Source organism: Tympanuchus pallidicinctus, unplaced genomic scaffold, assembly GCF_026119805.1.
Source record: "Tympanuchus pallidicinctus isolate F22 unplaced genomic scaffold, pur_lepc_1.0 scaffold3, whole genome shotgun sequence".
NCBI classification, from domain to species: Eukaryota; Metazoa; Chordata; class Aves; order Galliformes; family Phasianidae; genus Tympanuchus; species Tympanuchus pallidicinctus.
The window spans coordinates 56529027-56544595 of NW_026294747.1; the positions used below are offsets into that span (position 1 = coordinate 56529027).

At 42.1% G+C, this 15569-nt stretch overlaps 1 long non-coding RNA gene across 1 annotated transcript; it reads right to left on the reverse strand.

Moving 5' to 3' along the window:
* Window positions 1-541: 541 nt before the first annotated feature.
* Window positions 542-8044, reverse strand: LOC128087296 (uncharacterized). The gene is made up of 3 exons (XR_008209774.1): window positions 7974-8044; window positions 5151-5264; window positions 542-847 (listed from the first exon to the last, which is right to left on the reverse strand). It is a non-coding gene; the product is annotated as an uncharacterized LOC128087296 (long non-coding RNA).
* Window positions 8045-15569: the final 7525 nt, after the last annotated feature.

Sequence of the window (15569 nt, forward strand, 5' to 3'; positions counted from 1 at the left end):
ACCCTCATCCTCAACCCCAGGCACATTGTGCAGCCCACAGCCATTTCAGGGAGAGTGCTACCACATCCCACAGCCTAAAGCAAGCCAACAAGCTGCATCTGCACAGTGCTAGGCACATTCTTTTGTGTTTTTACAGCATTCCAGGAGACCCTCAGCTGCATGCAAGGCCCCTACTAGGGTTCACAGTCCCTTAGCAAGGTACTGACAGTCAGATGTATGCAGCTTATTTTCCTTAGGTTTCAACACAAAGTTTTTCTTACTGATGTTAATAAGCCCCTTTAAGGAGAACACGTACAGTTCGCGTGTTCCTCCTTAAACAGTAAATTAATCTCACTGCTAAGACATTTTTGCCAACAATAGGAATGCAAAAGAGGACATGCTCCACAAGAAGGTATTGCTAGGATAAAGTACATAGGCTCTAATTCCATTTTAATTACCTTAAAGATATCATTACTGAAGTCGAAGAATTCACGTCTGCAAAACCAACACAAGGTAGAAGGAAGTCTTCCACAGTGGAGGCAATACAGTGATGGTGATGATATAGCACTATTGTCAACAACACATTTTCCTTTGTTAACAGTATGAAATGTTTAATGATTAAAAGGCTGCATTTTGCTGACAGTATTGAGAGAAGACTTATTTTCAGTGAGCAGCTGCTGCTTTTTTCACAAAGCAACTCTCCATTAGAAGTAATACAACAGACTGGTATGGCCAGGAACAGCCTAATGTCTGAAGTTTGTGGACTGGCAAGCACAGTCCTATGCTGCTAGTATTTGAATCACCAATAAACCAAATGGTCCATCTCCAGTTTTATGAGAACTGCGAGTTAAGCCAGGTTGGAAAAGAGCTAGGAGAAAAAGAAAAAAAAAATGGGTTGCACAGATTGTTTCATTTCAGTGAAATCTGCAAATGTCATTTTCCCCCTCGTCTGTCACAAATTTCTTCACCCCAAATCTTCTCATGCTCAGCTTTAACGTATTTGTCTCCATGGTGTCATTCCCCAAAAGCAATGTATGCCACTCAAAAATAAACACAAAGATCATCATGTAACAGTGCCTATGCTAAGCAGAGGCCATAGTTAACAGCACATATCTTCATCTGGCATAATCTAGCATTTTAACGCCTTCTGTTGGAGTGAGCTGCTCTCCATGGAGCTGCCCTCCCAAAGGCACTTGAATTTCTACATTAGTTTCCATCTGACTAACTACGTGCCATGGAGATGCTCATTGTTGGTGAGCAGGTTAATGGAGCAGCTCAAGGGACACAAGCTCCAGATCCTTTACGTAACTGTTTGCTTGCACCTGATAAACACACAGACAACCTCCTTTGTATTTTATAGCAGTGCAAAACAAAGTGTGATACAGGCAAAACAGCTGGCATCTAGACTTCAGTTAAAAAGACACAAAAGCACTGAAACAGCACACCAGGACTTGAGAGAAAATAATATGAATAAAGGGAACAAAGTAGGGGTCTGGGGATAATATTCCTCACTGCATCAAACATCCAAGATTTCCTTCCTAAAATGGCAGGGTAATGAGCCTCCAAGTATTACTTACCCCCCAGCAGCCCAGGCTCTAACCTCAAACCCTAGAATTACATTACTCCTACAGTCATATTGATACACATTTTTTTCCACAAAGCTCTGCAAATTTCTTTGCTACAGGTGGAGAGCAGTGTCCACCCATGCATCCTCAAAGGGTAGGAAGACAATTAAGATCCGTTCCTAAGTGCTCCAGAGGGACTTTTGCTGGACACAGACCTCGATGATGCAGAAGCTCTCTGGACAGGCTTTATGTTGGCTCTCAGAAGGTCTCAAAGCAATGAGAAACGTGGCACAGCCAGCAGGCAGCTGACACAGAGTTGATGCTCAGAAGCAACAGCAAGAATTCCATGGGGACCTTGAGGAGTTTGCCACATGCCCAGCTGGCTTGTGAAAATTTGGAAGATTTGCAAAGAGAAGCCAACAGTTCATTAACAAGAGCAAGCTTAATGATGTGAGCTGTGCTCAGGATAGGATTGGTTTTGTTGCAGTTGATACAGAGAAGTCATTAAACTTGTCGCCTACAGAATTCAGACTATTAGACCCTAATCTGTATTTTAAGAACCCAGAGTGAATATAATGAGAGATAATCGTAAGAATTACTTTCTTTTTCACTGCAACTCCATTGCTGTCAATGGTTCTGTCAGTGGCAAAGCAAGCATGTTCCCACTGGCTGGGCATCATCCCTAGCTTCACCTCACACCACAGGAGAGTGTTCTTCACCCAGCTGGAGTTGGAAACATTCTCAAAAAGCTTTGATTCTGGGAAAACAACATTTTCCAGGAAAACGATCATAAGAAAGAACACAGGTTCTTAATAAAATCTCATCAAGTTTTTTGCTGTGTGCTGGGAATGCATTCAACGAAATACAAAAGTGCACAGGCAGTCAGTCAGTCCCTTTATATGGCCTGAAAGCTACAAGACAAAAAGCTGCAACATGCTCGTAAAAAGCAAAACACTCATATGCATTATGTCTTTGTCTCCTAGAAAGGAAGTTCAACAGAATTGCAAGCCTTCATTGAAAGCAGGTCTTTTTTTCCCCAAGACCACAGCAGAGAAAGGGAGAACTTACCAGATACTGTATTTCAACACTGTGGACCAAAACTGTTTCCAGAATCTCACCCAGTAGATAAAACTACAGCTGGAATTCCTACTTCTGCCACCCAGCACTGCTGCAATAGGCCCATTCAGATTCACCCTTCAGCACCCTGGTACAAATCTATTTCCCTGTTTCTGCTGTCTTCTGTGCATCTCTCAGCTTGTCCAATGGAAAGCAATTTAGATCTTAGGTCTAACCCAGGGCAATTCCTTTCACACAGAGAATACTTTTTCTATCACATCACTGAGTCCTCTGAAAGCTCCTGTCTTTTATCCAGCTACTATTATTTAATAGATTATATATGCCTGAAGAATAGCTAGGTTTTGGATCAAGTATACTTCAGAGATGCTTTCACTAGCACTAGAAACACACCAGTAAAAGCTATCACTCACAACACGGATTAAGCACAACCATATATTAAAAAACCCCAGCAAATTAGTTCTTGAATTTTTATTGTTTCAATTCAGTAATTGATTCTCTCCCTACCTTTATACTTTATTAAGACACCTTCAGGAGCCAACAGATCCTTACCTTGAAGTCACTCACACAGATCAAGTCACGTTAACCCCATTTTTTGATTGACCACATGGATTACGATTGTAGATAAGGTTACAGCCAGTATTTTGTTAGGATTTATTTTCATATCCAAGGATCATTCTGTTAATAGTGATAACACATGCTTTTCTTCTGGGCCTAATCCTGCCAGGACAACATTTAAGACAGGACAACGTCTTTTTAAAATCATCTGAAAACCTGATATCATGATATATATTCATCAAGTCTGCTTGTAACCAAGGCTTTGCCACTCTTCCTTCTACAGTGCTGAAGAGAGGGTAAGTATGCAGTTTGGAAGGATTAAAGGGGGGGAAAATAAGAGGTTAGTCCTAGAATAGCTTTATCACAGAATCATACAATCCTTAGAGCCGGAGGGGACCTCTGAATGCCATCTAGTCCAGCTGCCTACAACAAGCAGGGACTCCACTGCTCCATCAAGTTGCCCAGGACCTGATCCAGCCTCACCTTGAAGGCTGCAAAAAACCACTGAAAATAAAAACAAGTGGTTCCTACCCAAGTTAAATGTTCAGACTCCCTTTACGTTAAACTGGGGAGGGCTGGGTGCCCAACCACAAGGCTCTCAAACACATCTTCAGCAAGGAGGAGCTGCTGTAAACCAAGAAAGAGAAAAGAATGGAAGAAACTGTTTCTCACTTGGTCTGAGATGACTAATGCTGGACTACGTTTAGACATCTCTACCAAATAAAGATTCAGAGCAGAAATTCCCTGAATTCAGGCATATAAATAATCAAAATTAGGTACAGGCAGCTTGGTTTTCTTTTCAGAGACAGAAGACTGCAGTAAAAGCAGATTAGAGAAAAAGAGAGAAACTTTCCTCAGTCAATCAAATAACAAGTCTTCCTGGCTTGAACGTATGAGCCTCAGACTACGTTCATCAAAGGCTTCTGAGTTTCTTCAAATTCAGACTGCATGCAGTTGGCCTCAGCAGACTTTCTCAGGTTTTTGTCCTACTGAGAAAACCTGGTTTGCACGTTGTCCTTATCTAGCAAAGCATCCAGTCTTGGAAGACTGCATGAAGATCCATTTGGACAGAGGCCAAACTGCTGTAATGGGAGCCTGATGCATCCAAAGCCCTCTGTAAACCCGAGTGCCAGGTCTTGAGGCTGGCGACCAGCACAGACATATCATACTTAGCTCTCCAAAATATATGCTCAAAACAGATATGTGTCGATATCCACATATGCCAGACTGCAACGTGAAAGTTAAAACTGCAAAACAAACATTAAAAAAAAAAAACACCAAAAACAAGAAAACAAAAATACATCTTTGAAATGGACACGTTTCAGAGTTTCAGCACCACATGTAACATAAGACTTCCCAAAAATGTCTCGATTATTTCTTTAAATATATCCATGCAGCAGATTTGTTTACACTCATTGAGATAGACTGCTTCTTTTTTAAGAAGTGGAAACAAATATATCTGTTGAATGCAAATACAAAACATTTGCAGCTTTCCTGAGCAGTAACACTTCCATTTAGCTATGGGAACAGGCATTTGAGCACACGAGTCCTGCACGTGGAGGGTGTTTACATGTGTACTAGCTGCATATAAAAATCTCAGTGCACAAATTTATTTCCTCTGTGTGCAAGAAGTACTCATTTGAGATCAGTCTTGCATGAGAAAAGAGTGTACTTTAAAAAAAAAAAGTGATAGCTTGTTGCAGACATAGGATAATAATGGATAATAGGTGTTTTATTTAACATCCAGACTCTAGATATGGTTAAATCCATCTCTGAACAAAATCTGAGCACCCCACACTTAGCTGGAGCTCCCACTGGCAGGCACCTGCTAGGAATTGCTGTAAAATTAATAAAAACAAGATTTATACAAAAAGCCCAGTATTAATTGAAGCACTCTGCATCTTGTTACTTCTGAGAGCATAATGGACTTGTGATTAGGCAGTTTGTTAAGCATCCATTCCCTGGTGTTCTCACCTGATTGCAGTTAGCACCTCATCATGTGTTGCAGAGAACGAACAGTTGGTGCATCTTCACTGCAGGTAAAACACGTTCAGTAATTCTGGAACACCATGCTGTCATCCACATTTCCTATGAATGATAAACTATTTCGTTCCTACAATGAAACTAAGTTCAAAAGAAATTAATCTCAATTTAGGGACTGACTCCCTTCTGGCAGGGAATGCTTGGATTGCCTTTAATCAAGTTGAATCAAAGCTGAGCAAGTATTATTCCTCTTGTATCACACTTATCAATACTGTTCTACTTTCACCTGGTTTATTAGTCATGGAATTGAAATTCAGTGGTCTGCAAAGTCCTCCAGGCCTTTTTACGTTCATCCCCCTAAAGCAAGCTTAAATGAACAATTATCTACTACTTAAATGGCCAGGTCATTTAAATCTTATTTCAGTTTTTCTTTGTGTGGAGGAGATTACAGCAACCTGGACCTAACAGTTCAGTTTATCAGTTTTAGTAACGCCCCTCTAACTTGTTTTATTGACACCTGACTTTGAAACTGTGTTCTCTCAAAGAAAAAAGGCTCCAATGAAGAAATTCTCAAAGATCCCTCACATGAAAGCAATACAGAAAAATCACAGAAACATTAAGGTTGGAAAAGACCACTAAGTCAACAGCTGGAGCTGATGCTCACGTCACCACCATGCCCACTAAATCAGGCTGCATTTCCTGATCTATCATTACTCATCCCCACAAATTCACCTTGCATCACAAGCTTGGACTCAACTTGAGGCATGTTTTCAGTTTCTGAATATACTCTGTGGTTTCTGAGAAGTGCAAATGCATGTGTTTCTTGCAGTGGACAATTTCTTCTAGAAGCAGAAGTTTCTCCCTTTGCATCTCTCTCTTACTGACTGTAAAGAAAGCCTACGAAGTTGACAGACTCCCAAGGATTATTATTTTTTTAAGTACATGATATGCATTTGCTGTAGATGTCTTAACATGGCATCTTTAAAAATTATCCATTCTACCTGCCAACCTTTTGCCCTTTTAGCTATTTCTTTTTTTCAAGAGCCCTGTTTGTACATGTAATAACTACAAGACATTAAATTGGAAAGTATTATGGTCATTACAACAGAAGCATTCCAGGGACACTTGAACTGGCTCCACTGCAGTCCTGGATGCAGTGAGAACATTTCTGAAGTTATTACAATTGCAATCTGTATCTCCAGAATCCAGAACAGCAGTTTATGTTTTGCCTCCAGCTTCTAACCCACTTGAATCACAAACTTTTACTCTAAAGAGAAAGACCCTCAGTTTAGGTCTTTAGCTGGAAGGCCACTAGTTTCATGAATCCAGTTGTTACTCAGGGTTTGATAATACTATCATCTAGCATCGTGTTCCTGCCTCATATGAGCATGGGATCCCTGAGCCAGAGACCTCTGTGCCAAGAAAGACCATTCATTATGGCCGTTGTCTAAATATTATTTCTCCTATCCAGCAGCCAAGAGATGGTTAGCCTGGAGGTAGACATTTTCACCAAGTTTCAACATACTTAAACTCTAGCACTTGAGATAGCACAGACCTAAGGCAGTATTTTGGCTCAGTGCAGGCTGTGCCCTTGCTAAGACTCAGTTCCCCAAGCTCAAGGTAACGTGCTTTTACCTAGGGCTCAATCTGTCACCTAATCTCCCAGCAGTACCCCTAGTTTGCAAACACTTCTCAAAGCCAAAACATCCAGCAGTTGTACGTTGACAATGCCTAAGAAACAACCACACAATGATTATCTTTTCCAAGGTTGCCAATACTGCCTAGACATTTGAATTTCCTCTTCCTAGGCTGCAAGAGCAGAGCGCTTTGTTTTGGAGTGCTCTGTCATCAGAAGTAGTCTTAGAATCCCTTAGAAAGTAACCAACCATATAATGATAATACAGCTGTTAGACATAAGCAGTAATGCTTTTTGCCCAATATTCAATGGATTTGTCTACCACGCGCTGCATTTTAGCACAAACAACCCCATGCTATTCCACCACAGTTTAAACACTCCTACTGATTTTGGTTAGAGAGTGAAGCACATTGTGCTCAGCACTGCGAGAATAATTGATTTCCTTGGTTTGTTAGTCAAACCAATGACACTCACCGAGGGGCAGAGAGAAACTTACTCCAGGTTAAATAAAACATTTTGTTTCGGTAGGCCGTAAAAGCAGAGAAAATTTAGCGAGTGTTGCTTGAGCTAATAGTGTCACCTCAGTTCAAAACCCTTTCCTAGTTGATCAGTTTAAGAGAATTTTACCCAAACTCTTCCCACTTTCTTCCACAGCTGTCCTCAAAAGCCATCCCTAGAAACATTCTGAATTGTTTCTACTATTCTACTATTTCTCCCCTCTGCTGATGACTTACTTAATACTGCCTGGAGTCATGACCTGCTTTGCTTCATGCTTGGTGATTGCTTTTAGCCCGTCTCAGAATTGCTCATCCTCCCTCCTTCAGAGCCTCAGTAAATGGCTGTTCTGCTTCACAAATAAGCCAAAAAACCAGCATTTCAACAGCTAACAGCTTACTCATGCAGAAAGGAAAAGAATGCAGTTCAAAAATATGAACCATGGATTTGAAACAGGACGTTGTGAAAGCTGTAAGGATACCCAGGCCACTGGAGGATAACAGGGAAACAAACCATAATCATTCATGTCTTGAGAGTCACAGATGCAATTCAGAAAGCCTGTATTTCTTATAGGTCTTCACATGTACCTGTCAACATGCTGGCTCTAGCTCACCTAGACAGAATACACTGGCCAGAAGGCTTAAAGAAGTTGAACTTGAATGAAGTCTACCCACAAATCTCACCTAACACTTGTGGGATGATTTTCCAGACAAAGCTTCAAGGTAGTGATGAAGAAGCAGCCAAGGGCCATGCCTGGAGCAACACAGGAAAGCACAACTCGTGTCAACACACATACACCTTCTTACGTCCAGTCCACTTGACTGCAGAGAATGACCCAAAGAAGTGCCTGGTCCTCCTCTGGTTGTTCATTCACAAAGCCATGGTGACTAAACCCAGAATCCAGATGAAAACCCAGAAGCAATTCAAAGCTGCTTCCAGATTCTTGGCCTCAATGACCAAGGGAGCCTTGGCATCGAGGCCCCAGGATGAGCCGCTCTTTATGAGGACACTGATGCCTCCTCCAATACCAGCAAGGCAGCAAATTTGCCTCTCTCCTTCACACGTGCCCTTTTAATGAAAATAAACCCGAAAGTAATTTATATTATCAAACACCACACAAAGCCACCACCCATGGCACTCCCTCAACTGCATCTGTAATAGCAAGGGATGCCCACTCAACACAACCAGGTGGAAATCATGTTCAAGTATGGTAGAGACCCTTGAAGTTTGCAGCTCCCATGCAAGCTAGCAGCTTAAACACTATTCTGAGGATGTCCAGCATAACACAGATATGCCAGGCAAGCATACATTCAATTGTACATCTGGGTCAGTAGGAGAAGCAGGAGCCATGGCACAAATTTGAGCAAAAAGCAGCTGGGCATGATGAAATCTTGTCAGCATAGAATAAACAATCAGGCTTCACTAACTTCAAGAAAAGGTAGGAGGAGTTAAAGAAACATCACACGTCAGAACACCATTCATCTTAACTTGTTAAATATAAAGTGTCAGCATCCTAGAGCCAGGAAGAAGTGCAACACATCTAAAGACAAGACTGAAAGTGACTGAGATTCAAGTACTCAACTGTTGAGCAAGTTCAACAATAACAGAGCCAAATTTAGACATAACAGATAATAACTCACGATGGAAGTGAAAAAAATACACGCCTTAATTCTTCATACGTGCATGGAATTACATTTGGATCTGAATAGTCGCACTGAGACAGAACAGGAGCAACTGAACATGCTGTTCCAGTTACTGTCATCCATCTCCACCACTCAGTAGTGTTTCTGGTCCTGCATTTTAGACCATGCTGAAGGAGGAAATAAATGCACCAAACTTCAAGCTTTGCTTTCTGAGGAAACAAAAAAGATTGTGCAAAATTCCATAGGGCTCTAAATACACCACTTACCTCATATTCATACAAAGACACCTCAGTCTGGCACATGAATAAAGATCATTGTTAAACCTGGATTAAAAAAAAACTGTTTACATACAGTTTAAATGTTGGGACTTCAAATTGAGGCTTAAGATGTTCAAGAGCTCATAGAGGTGGCACAGTTCACATTCTTGCCTGACACAAGCACTTGTGGTGCTCTAAGATCTCAGGCATTAGATGTGTTTTATTTGTAATTTAATTCATGAAAGCAACCTCTGGGGCTCTTGAGCGCACACACACAGTGCTCCAGTGCAAACACAGCTTTACCCAGCCAAGGGCTCCCTGTAGTTCAAGCAGGCAGGTCAAGGTACAGGTTAGTTTTGGATATTGCAGGATTATCATCCTTCTGCACAGAAGGATTTATAAATAGGATGCAGAGTATAAGCTTTAGGAGTATCAGGATGGATGTTTCATATCTTCTTCCCCTCTCTTTCACAGGTGCAGCAGTCAATATATATAAGAAGCTACCAGTTGCCATTGTAGGCCCTAAGTTAGGAAGCAAATTTTGTCTAATCTTCATCACACACAGCACAGCCAACATAAAACCAGTCAGAATTGGGCCATGCACGTTTCTGGAGACAAGAAAGCCTCCTGGTGTCTGAAAAATGATTGCTAGTGTTGGAAAAGCCTTCATATTGAATCATTTACTGGTATGAAGAAAAATGCAATGACTCTAGTTATTGAAAATGGTCCTGGATGGGTTTTAATTATGGGCAAGCTTTGTAAACTGGTCTCATCTTATATAGGTTGTCCTTGCCAATGCAATGAACACCTAGCTCCAGATTTGTAAGAACATGACCGGCAGAAGTGTGCCATTATATCATATGGAAAATAGCTGAGTGACTCTGGAAAGAGCCAGGCTATGTCACACAGCTGTCAAAGGGAAATAGACGCGTCTGAAAGACACAGATAAGAATTAACAGATATTGCAGAACAGAGTTTGCAAGCTGTACTTACAGAACCATCTTTTGCTCAGAACAACACAGAAGCCATTTACATCACAACCAGAGTACCAGTGAGCAGCACAAAAGCACCTGCTCAGCATACAAAAACATTCTTTGTTCCCAAGTGTAAGCAGCAATTACCTTTAAAGACAAATGCAAAAGTTCCAGGTTCCCGGCAGAAGTCACAATAACCTTTGCTGGGATCTCCCTGCAGCACTGCAGTGTGAGCTGAAATCCATGATAGAATAGCTTGGCACGAAGCTCCAACCCCCCTGTGCCATGCAGGGCCACCAACCTCCACATTTCACAGCAGCCCAGGCTGCCCAGGGCCCCATCCAACCTGGCCTTCAACACCTCCAGGGATGGACGGGGCATCACAGCCTCTCTGGGCAGCTGTTCCAGCACCTCACCACTCTCACAGCACACAACTTCCCCCTGACATCCAACCTCAGTCTGCTCTCCTTCAACTTCAAACCATTTCCCCTTGTCCTGCTGTTCTCTCCCCTTTTCAAGAGTTGACTCCCCTCCTGTTTGTAGGCTCCTTTTAGGTCCTGGAAGGCTGCAACGAGGTCACCCCTGCAACCACCCACACCCTTCTCCAGGCTGAACAACCCATTCAAACAACATGATTATTCAACCCCCTGATTAAGAAAGATTGGCAGGTCTGTAGCTGAATCTCTGGCTGCCAAACAGTGACTTGCAGCCCGCCTCCCAGTGGTGCCTCAGCCTCTGCTTGCAGTCAGGTGCTTTGCATATTGCATGATGCAATTACTTGAGATTCTTTGCTTTAGAAAAAGCTTCCAGAGTTGTTACCTCCACAAAAACCCCGATATCTCCCACAAGGCCAGCCAATTAACAACCTGTGTATCTGGCAACACACTTCTTTTCTGCACTGCTAATGCTTGCTTTCTTTGGGCAAGTCTGTCAGCAAAATTACTCAAAGGACTCTCATCCAGCAACAGGGGCCTCTCTAATGACAAAGCCCTGACACTTCAATGCATGCAAGTTCTTAACAGGCGCTGTAACCAACTGCCAACAGATATCCAAACATCTGGACTCAGCCAGTTGCTGCAAGAGAAGCACAGTCCCAGTGACATCCATGCAGTCAGGCACCTCCTACTGCCTATCGTGCTCTAAAAGCATCCTACTGTCCCCATGCTGAACACTGCATGCCTGTGCAGTAAGAAACAGCTAACAATCTCCTGCCATGCCCATCAAAGAGCCAAGCGATGTAACAAAACATGAAAGCTATGGTTATACTGAAATTGGTCTTCTCTCATACTAACTAGGCCAATTAGCCAGCAATAATTTCTCTATTAGCAATTGCATTCAGTTACGTAATAAACTAAATTAGAAGCCAAGTGCATTGTGTGGAGCAGCTCATTTCTTCAGAACTTCTAGATAATACCAAAGGAGGAGTGAAAAACAATGTTTATTCACTGTGCCAATGCCAAGCAAGAGCAAAGAATGATTAAAAAAAAAAAGCTATCAATCACCATATCTGAATCTGGGCTTAGACTTTATCAATACCATCAACTGACTTTGTCACTTGCTTTCCTTTCTGTATATATATTTAGGCTTTTATTGTTAGGTAATTTCCTGATTGAATTCAAAAACCTCATGGAACAGCATATTAGCATATTTTGAATATAAATGCAGACTCTGCTATGGGATTCAATTTCTCTCTGAATTTTAATTCCAAAGCTGTTCTTTTCCACATTGTTCACATGAGTAATGAGAATTTTAATCATTTTCACACACCTCAGAGATGGGACAGCAGAAAATACAGGCACAGAAGTGAGAGTTAAAGTTAAGTTCCAAGTTCCTCCCTAAGACCACGTTAGGATCACAAACAGCACATTGTATGCAGTATCATGCTGCCAACAGGGATATAACGACCACAAGCCCAGGCACTGCATAGCAAGCAAGTCCCATAAACACAGGCCAGCGTTTCAGCCCAGTTACAGATTCAGCATGCAGGGCAGGGAATTACATCCCAAAGTCATTTGCATGGGTAAAGAGCTAAAAAAAATAAAAAAAAATAAAAACAATAAAAGAAGAGGAGCAGAAAAGAAGGCTTGGGCAAAACTGAGTGTCTGGCACAGGGAGAATCATTCAGGTTCCAAAAGACCTCCCAGATCACCAAGCCCAACCCAGACCCATCCCCACCATACCCATTGACCACATTCCTCAGTGCCACATCTTCACGGCTTTAGGACTCCTCCTCCTTGGGCAGCCTGTGCCAGTAAAACAGAAATGAGGGCTGCCATGGGTTGCTGATGAAGGACACAGCACAGTCCCTGTAGCAACCTCTCCACTGCCTCCAGGCCCACACGATCAAGCAAGGGCTTTTCAGAGGAACTAGTCCTCTAAGTTCTGTTTTATCTCCAGTTCAAGTTATCTCCCTTGCACACTGAAAAAAATACTAAAAATAAAAATAGTTGAGAATTTGTCATTTCCAATCATCCATGAATGGATATCTATGCATGTCAACCTAGAAGAGAAGAAGAGGCTTCTGTCACTGCTGTTCATCTCTTCATGGATGCAAGCTGATCAATTACCAGCTGGTAAGCCCATTTTAACCAGAACTGACTCCTTTTATCTGATAAATCCAAACTAAATACAGATCAATTTCTTGAGCACAATGACAGCCTTTCATCACTCAACTTTCATCATCCAGCAGAAGCATTATAAAGAACATAGGAGGAAGCAATTCTGATTGTCTTTCCTTTTTGCTTTCCTTCAGGGTAAGAGAGTAGAGTGCTAAACACACGCATTACCTTTTCATTAACTCTGTGTCCAAAGGGTACAAATTTCCCTGGGAAACTACTTCTAAGAAGCAAGACTAGAAGATATGAGAGAAGCTCTTGTTTCCAGATCCAGGTGAATTTTTTTGGAAGCCCTCCTTTGTATTGTGAAAATGTTTGCCTCTTGAACATTACCTAGCACATCAAGCACACTACTGATCAGACAGTAGAGCCCACCAGCCCAAAGTTCTCAATTCTACACGAAACCCCAATATATTTCATCCCAATCAGTATTAAAAGCTCGTTAGGACCCCAGCTCTCCATGCTCTTAGTCCAGGTTCATGATGCGAGTCACAGCCTTAGCCCAAGAAAACCAAAACACGTGAGTTATGACCTACATCGTTCATTATACATATTTAAAGCAAAAACCCAGGCATGCCACTCAGCTATTATTTCACCTAGCTCTTGCACGCAGAGGGTCTACAGCAACACAACAGCAGCTGTCTACACTGTTTGGGAGGTTTGAATCATCTCAAAAAATAAAAATCAACAGCTGAATAAAGTCAGCTACCAGTAGCTGCCCTGGAGACTACTGATTTCTGTCCCATAGCATTGAGAAGCCACCATGCAGGGCCACAAAACAGGGCAGGACTGAAAGAAAGAGATAACGTAGCAAATCACAAGTTTTTATTGAAGTCATGTTTGATGACTCTAACAAGGAACCACATTGTTGCTGAGCAAATGAGATGTATTGAGATTGTATTTGCTCCAAAGATGATCTTCAGAGTTTGCAATTTAGTTAACTGGACAAGTGACATATAAGAACAGGAGCTTATAATGTAATAGGATGCCTGTTTATAGCCATAGGAACTAACAGCCCCAGGAACAAAAGGCATCTCAGACAGAAGTACAGCAACATAAGTAGGTAGGTTCCTTCATCTTTTAGGGATTCAACACTAGAACTGTCTCAGTAAGATACCAATTGGTTTTTTAGAATCCTGCCTGTAGCCAGCTCAAGGCTTCTGCCTCAAAATACATTTACTGAAGTCAGCTGCTGAAAAGTAATCAAAAGCTGCTCAACGACTTCCCACCAAACTCCTCAGCACAGGGGAGAACATTCGGTAGGAGAGAGAAGCCTAATACATAGAAAGCAAACAAGCAAGACAAAAAGTCCAATTACAACACTATAACACAGGGTACCAACCTTCCACCAGCCCCAATTCCTCTTCCTAGCACAAAGCTCTGACCCTGACTTACATGCAATGACCCACCAGCACTGCCTTGGCACCAACTATTTAAGCAGCAGATCCTCATTACCTTTATTGATTTCACCTGTACCAAGTAAGGAGTTGCAGACAGGGTTGAAGCCTCTCCTGGAGAGTGTTCCTGTTGGAACATCTCCACCTCTTTGTAGTGTTTGGCAGTACACAAATGTGAGTCTCCTCTCCAAACCATGACTTTGCTCTGGTAACTGTACTATCAGCTCTATTTCCTCAAAGAAGATGAAAAATGAAAGATGGTTTTAGGAACAGTCCAGTGACCTTTTCTATGGCACCATGTCTTGCTGTAGCTATATGCTATGGCAATATGGATGGGCCTATACCTTCCTTTCTTCTCCCCACAACCTGTTGGGAACTGGCAAAATTCTTTTCTAGGGTACCACTAGAAATGGAGGGGCAAAGGGAGCAGTTTGCTGCTCATTTAACAGAGGAGTGGTGCATTGCTTCAGCATCGTGACCAAAATGCAGTACAAATGCTAAAAAAAAGTCCTATTCCAGAAGCAGCCTCAGGGCAACTTTCATCAGAACTTGGTGGGAATCAGGTGTGCAGCTGCACTTTCTGACATAGGAATCACTCATCTAATTTTCTGTCTATTGAGTTAAAAGCTGCCTCCTGATTTTACACAATGCTATCTGGAAGACAATATTTCATTTAAGCACATTCTCTTTCACCTATATGAATTTTCACTGCAGTTGCTATTTATTTTCTCCTAGCTCATCTTCTGCATTAACATCACCTTTGCCAGGTGGAATTGAAGCAATAATTCAATCTGAGCTAGGTTCTAGGAAGGACTTGTGGCTTGGTGTCTGCTGGGGCTTGAGAAATTGATTTCTTGGCTTGCAACAGGCACTACATTCTGCTTATAAACTGCTGAGCATCTTCTTATAAGATGTGAATGGCTGGTGTCACAGCAGGTGCCGTCTGTCTGATAAACATCATCGCTCCCAGAGTTGGGCAGCACAGGCATCTGGACAGGAACCAACGTGTCGGGTTATCTGTTGATCTTCTGAGCTGAGGCCGTGTGCTTTGGAAGCAGAGTGTGAAGAGGCAGAACAAGAACAAGGTTTCTCTTCTGGCTAAGGGATGGAGAAGAACAAGGAGGGAAGGGAGGGGAAAAAATCATCTGTCAACTCCTTTCACAAAATACTTACGAAGAATCCAGCTTAGGAGATGAGACTTTGAGGTGAAGGTTGCAGAATGACTGCTTTCCTTGGAGACTTGCAGATCCCCAGTGTCGTGCAGGTTCTATCCTGAACTCAACTGGAGCCATCTTTATTCAGGACAAGGCTCATCAAAGAGAAGCGTGGGCAACCCATTAGGTAAACCAGAGTTTCCCTTTGAAGATTTAGAATGTAAATGTCTAAAGCCAAT